Raw genomic sequence first — 7,526 nt, forward strand, 5'->3', positions numbered from 1 at the left:
TTCAAATATCAAAAAGAACAACTTATATGTGATATAAGCAAATGACGCAATGATATCTGATATGACCGAAAATAATCATACTTAGTCTAGACAAAAGCACAAAAAAGATAAATTAAAATCATATCTTCTCGTGTTAAAAATGTTCCGACCAAGCACAATTAACAGTAGTTGATCATGAAATAGTTATACAACTTTGTCAAAAATCTTCAATACACTCTTTACCATGATTGTACTGACTAAAGTCTTCAAAAGGAAGTAATTCCAAGTAGAAAATATGATCTGATAGATTTGTTTGTCTAAAAAGTCGCTTTGCCTCCTTGTAAACATAGATGAATAAATTGCGCTGGCGCCCAATAGACAAACAAATACAATGGCATGTGTTCGCAAACATGGTTATTTCAATAAGAATAATGATAACGTTTTGTAATATTTCTCGAACAATTGACATTTCATGCAATCTGTTAAGAATATCATGTTAAGAAATATTTGACAACTTTACTTGATACATCCCTTCCGGAAAATTTATTACATACAAAGTATAAATTCAATACAAGCGTTTTCAAATAAAAAATAAGTTCACTTCTAATTTTATTTTTATGTTCAAATGTTTGTGGGCGGTGATGGCGAGGGGTACATTAAATGATATTGCTGATGTTGCCTCGTTTATTTCTCATTTAATGTGCCGAAAATGACAATTTTTTCTGTAAAATTATATAAAAAAGAAAAGATTTCAAAGGGAATCTTTAGCAAGTTAAGTATAATATATGCTACTTTAAGCGAACGCATAGAAAAAAGGCCTTAAGGATAGATTTATAGACACTTTACTACACGCTACATTGTCAATATCAGATCATAATACCTTTTAAAATAACTTCTTACGTGTTTGCTAGGCAATAATAGTTTACCCGTACTTTCATTTCAGTGTTGTTATATTTTTCTTGTCCTTCGGGATCATTTATTCCAGCATGATTGATAACCGCTTAAGCCAGTGCGGTGAGGGGGTGAGGAATGTTGTTGCACTTTCCCCATTATCCCTCATGAACAAACGCAATCAAACAGAATCTGCAATTTTTATGCAATTGCTCTATTATGATCACCCCCTTTTTTTAGATATTTTATATTTCGTCGTATATTCAAATCTTATCATAGGGCAATATATGCTACATTTTGGCAGAAAAAAACTCTCTTTTTTAACTTAAATATGTTTTCCTATGTGACAAAGTACAGAGATATATCTTATACTTAAAGTGCATATATCTTACTTTGTCTCTTAAAAGCGTCTACAGTGTAATTGGTTACTGAATTTATTTAATAATAGCTTTGTTATAAACAGAGTATATCTTTAAAGTAAGTTTTAATCAAGTTTCGCAGAAAAGTAATTTTCTCTTGGCTTTTGTTCCTTTTTGCGTGCAAATGTTAATGCATTGTACGTATGCACGATTTCATGTTACAAAAAGATATGTTTAGTTTATCTTTGAATGAGTACGTATTTTCTACAGAATATATCATGTGAAGGGGAACAATCGGTGGTACTGGGTGATTTCTAACCTTAGGTAATAAATTCATAATATGTGCTGATAGCAATATTACAGTGAAAATGTAACTAACCTTATTTCAGAACTTAGGTTTTAAACGAGACAAATCAATATTATATCTTTTTTTAAATTAAGATAAACAAAATGAAACAAAAACGTCCACAACAAAACTATAGCTGTTTGAAAAATACTAAAATTAGAAATTGAGTTAAAATGCAGTAAATATTTGAATATCTAATAAAAATCGAAAAGGTCTGCTTCTACCATGTAAACACCAAACTAACAAGAAAAATATTATATACATTCGTATGTAATATAGGTACGATTGCATACTACTTTTTGTGAAGACTTTGTTTGCTGAATTAAAGGTGTAATGTAAAATGAACAAACATGTCATGAGATATGTTATATCTTTAAACATTTTCATGAAATGTAATTAATGTATCACCATATTAAAGTTGCATGCCTTCAGATGAGAAAAATGATTTCAAGGAAATCAAAATATGAAAAGATTGCATACTACTTTTTGTGAAGACTTTATGTTTGCTGAATTAAAGGTGTAATGTAAAATGAACAAACATGTCATGAGATATTTTATATCTTTAAACATTTTCATAGAATGTAATTAATGTATCACCATATTAAATTTAAGTTGCATGCCTTCAGATGAGAAAAATGATTTCAAGGAAATCAAAATATGAAAAGAAAATTCACGGTCAATTGACTGCTTTAAAGCATAATCACAAAATAAAATTACAGGAAATTAAAAACCTTTTTAATACACTTAAGATAGAATTTCATTGTAAATCATAGTCAAAGATTTGAGATATGATTATTTATTCATATTAACCTCATTATTGGTTATATATTGATAAAAAAAACCCCGAAAGACACAGTTTGTAAATATTTATTACAATAAAATATGAAAAAGGTATACGCGCCGAGGTGAGCTATAATTAAAATTCCCGCGCTAAGTCGCGGTGGTGCTTGGATAATCACTTGATACTGTAAATGGCAGCCATTTTACGATACGAATCCTCGAAAAGTTTATTCTGCCGAAAAGATATGAAAAAATACTTGTAATTCAAAGTTTGCTGGCTACATAAAGATTATCGATTTACTCTTTGCACACTTTTTCTCTGCCTGAGTATAATAATATTGACGTGTTTCCATTGGCTTAAACCATCACGTTACCAATACACATGTAGGTGTGAACTAATTTCGTGTTCATTAAAATTATTCCGTTAATAGACATATAACAATCTTATTTACAAATGAATTAATAAAACAACAACCCCAGAAGCATTTAAGATAATAACAATCATTGGAAAAAAATAAATGCATATAAATTGTAAACTTGTGTATGACAACTCAACCCCCTAAACAAAACATAATAGACTCAACCAAAACAAGCGCCTGCTTCTTCACCTAACTATGTAGTTGCATGACCATGATTAGCAATTTAGCGAACCAAATCTAAGAGATAAACCTATTGTAAAAATAATACTATGACCACAGCAGATTTCGTACAGAAAAGGATATTCTTAAGAATAAGCGTGTTCGTAAAAGTGATAAATAAACTTTTTTCTTAAAAGGCTTTATTCACCAGTCTACAAAATACCAATTTTACAAACAGCATGCATACGAAGAAAACTTGAAATCAATGTATTTAATCACCATAAATAGACTGTAGCAGTGTTTATGTGATTGAAATTGCTGCAACACGAGATTACATTTAAAGGTGATTGGCCTTACATATTAACAGGATACGTCTATTTACAGGAGATTTAAAAACCGTCTGGAAAGATTGTTATTTATTCGGCCTGCTTCTTACTATTTACGTCTCATTTCACATTCGGACGACGAACTCCTTAATACATTTTCTTTTTTTATAGTCGTAACTGTTAAAACGTTCCCGACAGAAAATAAGTAAATCTCATAGGTCATCAAAAATGATTATGTTTCTTATTAGAGCTTGTCTCGATTCTATTTGTGAATGTTTTGTTTGTCGAACAAGAAGATTTTATTACAAGAGACATACGAGCTAGACTCCCCGGTACGTATAGATTTTCATTGATTTCATTGTTTCCTAAATATTGTTGAGATATTTTTATTGGGTCGCTATTAATGGTTTTTGCTATTTATTTCGTAACATTTTGTAATGTGTATTTTCTGTCCATGTATGCGTATAGTCTGTCCATGTGTGTGTATAAATTGTACATGTATGTGTATTTTCTGTTCATGTATGTATTATCTATGCATGTTGTATTGGATAGTCTAGGTTTGCATGTATCATCTGTCTATGTAATGGTAGTTTGCCCATGTATACATATATCTGTGTCGTATTGTTTGTATTCATTGTTTTGGTCTGGTCATGTATGTGTGTTTTCTGTCTATGTTGTAACGTCAATGCTTGTATCCATATATAATGTCCATGATTGTACCGACTGTCTATGTGTATAGTGTTATCATGTATGTGTGTACATATATTGTATGCAGTTTGACCATGTCTGTGTCTTGTCTGTCCATGTATGTGTATTTTCTGGTATGTGTATTATCTGGGAAAGATGTATATATTATATGTCCATGTATGTATTATATGTCCATGTTTGTGTCTAGTATGTCCATGTATTTTGGCTGTCCATGTATGTGTTTAGTCTGTCCATGTACGTTGTCCGTCCATGTCTGTGTTTTGTCCATGTATGTATTGTCTGTCCATGTATGTTGTCTGTCCATGTCTGTGTTTTGTCCATGTATGTATTGTCTGTCCATGTATGTTGTCCGTTCATGTCTGTGTTTTGTCCATGCATGTATTGTCTGTCCATGTACGTTGTCCGTCCATGTCTGTGTTTTGTCCATGTATGTATTGTCTGTCCATGTATGTTGTCTGTCCATGTCTGTGTCTAGTATGTCCATGTATTTTGGCTGTCCATGTATGTGTTTAGTCTGTCCATGTATGTTGTCTGACCATGTATGCTGTCTGTCCACGTATGTATTGTCTGTCCATGTATGCTGTCTGTCCATGTCAGTGTCTAGTCAGTCCATGTATGATGTCTGTCGATGTCTGTGTCTAGTCTGTCCATGTATGGTGTCTGTCGATGTCTGTGTCTAGTCTGTCCATGTATGTCCATGTATGCTGTCTGTCATGTCTGTGTCTAGTTTGTCCATGTATGTTGTCTATCCAATTTGGCTCGTTCAATCAGATCGCGTATTTCAACCCAGATATCAGACTGCAAAATGGCTACGACAATAAAAAAAATACCGTGAAACGGCAAAAATCTGAATGATACTGATATTCGTTGGACATGAATTAGGTAAGCTGTGGAATTCTAGTTCTTTTAATGGATGTTAATGAATGATGCAGCGAAATCCCGCCGGAATACGCCTCAGTCGCCGAAACGACGATTTCCCGTGTTCCACATTGTTTGGCAAATGAACATATAGTAGGCTTTTCACCTTTCTATAACTATAATTTTGATAGTGGAAATTTTTTTGTATTACAATTTTATCGGTGGTTTTTTATTTGGTACCTTATAGTAAGCCTTAGAGTGTTGATTTTTTTTTCAGGGTTGTGTCCAAACACTAATACTGCCACCTGCGGATAAAACTGATGATACTTTTTAACCCTGCGTAAAATACAAACATTCGGAGTAAAACTGGATGGTATCCCTCACCAACTCAACTTCCTGATTGACGAAGATCAAACCATAGGTCTAGATGGTAAAAGGACACACGGACTGACACTGTGTTGTGGTAGGCTGAACATTGCAGAACTTCTGCCTTATCGATACATAGAAGATAATTGTCCTGGTTTTTATTTATATTTTTCTATTTTTATAATAGCAAAATATTTACAATGATATAATGGACAAGCGGTTTACTATATCACGTATACTACCATCTTACACAATCAGATATACATCAGTACTAAGAATGTACTACTTAAAATATGATAAACAAGATCAACAAGGAAAGGCGGCATTCAATGAACGCAACCCCCACATGATCCAGCAACAAGAACTAGAATACCAGAACAAGTACTTGTCAACTTACATGTATGTAGTATCAGTACAAATACCAGTACTGCTGTACCAGTACGTTAAGTTTGGCAGCAAATAAATACCAGTAATTTAACAGTTATTTTACCATATTTTGCATACATACTGTCATACAAGTTTCCACAACATAGTTTTCGTTATGTAAAAGTATTATAACTTTCAAAAAAGAATACAACAATATATGTGTTTTAATTGTGTATGAAAACCAAAAATAAAAATATCAGTCTCTTAGCATGTTCTTACTACTCGTTTTTTCTTCAAATTAAAGGATTTATTTGAATATATTGTGTGAACAATAGCAAAAAAGAAAACAATATATAAAAAATTATGTACTTATCATGAACAGTGTAAAATCGCATTATTATTTATTTGCAGCATGTTTATTTGACATGAGAAAATGGTTATATAATCAAATATTGAAAGAATGGGCCCACATATATATCAAAATAAAATGTTCCGGAAAAATGCATTTTCGTAGGGAGTTCGTAGCGATCATCTAGCTTCATACAAATTATTGTGAGGTAAATTCTATAACAATTTTATAACAATTTTTTGCTAATTTAATCAGTATGTGAAAATTAGTCACGCGACAAAGTTTACGGTTATGCACTGTAAGAGCAGTCCAAGCTGTTTCATTATCCTAACTCAAAAATTGTCTAAATGTTCTCTAAATAATGTTTTTTTGTTTTTTTTTATAGAAGCGTATCAGGAAATAGGTTAGTGACATTTGTCATTATGGAAATTTATCAAGTTTCAAGTTTTCAAGTTTTTTATTTCAACTAGGCCCATATGGGCATCATTTTTATAAACAGTAAAATTTCACAAACAAATGAGCATTAACAAAATAATACAGATGTGTAAATAAAGCTTGAGACAAAATAATTTGCATGATAAATACAAAAATAAGACTAGAGATACTTATGAATGACTTTACAAATGAGTAACTAGAATGAGATATAATGCAACCGCACAATGAAAGTTCCTGACCAAAACGCAAGCGACATGGTGTAACCACAACATGTGGCCAATGAAGCCGCACATTGCAACCATACCACGCCGGTACAATTAGTTCCACAAAAATTAAATAGGAAATGTCACAATGAGATTACAAATGTCATGAGACCTTAAAGATGAAAAATAACAAAAAATTTAAAAAAATACATGAAAATAGATAAAAGTAAATAATGAAAATAAAGACAATACTTGGCAATAGATACTGACTAGAAGGTGGTAAACATTATTTCACAATAGACATTATTTTTTGTGTAAAAACAGACAGTTTGATTAATACAGTTCTATCAGTATTTTGAAATAATTGCTGTACATTAAACATTTACCTCTTCGTAAATTAATGGGCAAGTACTTTCTACGATAAATGTTAAAATAAGGACACTGAAAAATATAAAGAAACTCATCACCTTATAAAGAATTATCATTTTGTTGATAGAAAATTCAAACATTTCCGGTTCTAGTCAAACACAACGGGTGTGGTGATGGCAAGAATAACACTAGAAGGCGAGAAACAGTTGATCACAGTCTTGAAAGAACCAGGATACCGTTCAGTTCATGTGTCCGTCCAAGCGTTATTAGATTGTCAGCAGGGTGTAAGAGATATTTGGCGCGAAGTGTGCGAGCATTTGCCAGTCAAGACAGTCAGTCACATTATCAGTGATTTAGGTACACTGTTATAACAGCCAAGTGCTGGGTTAATGTATCCAGAACTGTTTTTTGTTGTTAAAAAAACTACCACCATTGTTTCCATGTTTACCAAACGATATAATTGTTTCCACATCTTTCTATTGTAATTTTTTGTTATTTTACTGTGAAAGTCTATATATTATATCTGCATAGATATTTAAACGCTACAATACTATTGTTTTTTCTTTCTTTCTTTGTATTTGCTACTCTAACTTAACAATATGTCTGCTAACGG

The sequence above is a fragment of the Ruditapes philippinarum genome, unplaced genomic scaffold (assembly GCF_026571515.1).
Source record: "Ruditapes philippinarum isolate M1 unplaced genomic scaffold, ASM2657151v2 ctg4092_1_1_1_1, whole genome shotgun sequence".
Taxonomy (NCBI): Eukaryota; Metazoa; Mollusca; class Bivalvia; order Venerida; family Veneridae; genus Ruditapes; species Ruditapes philippinarum.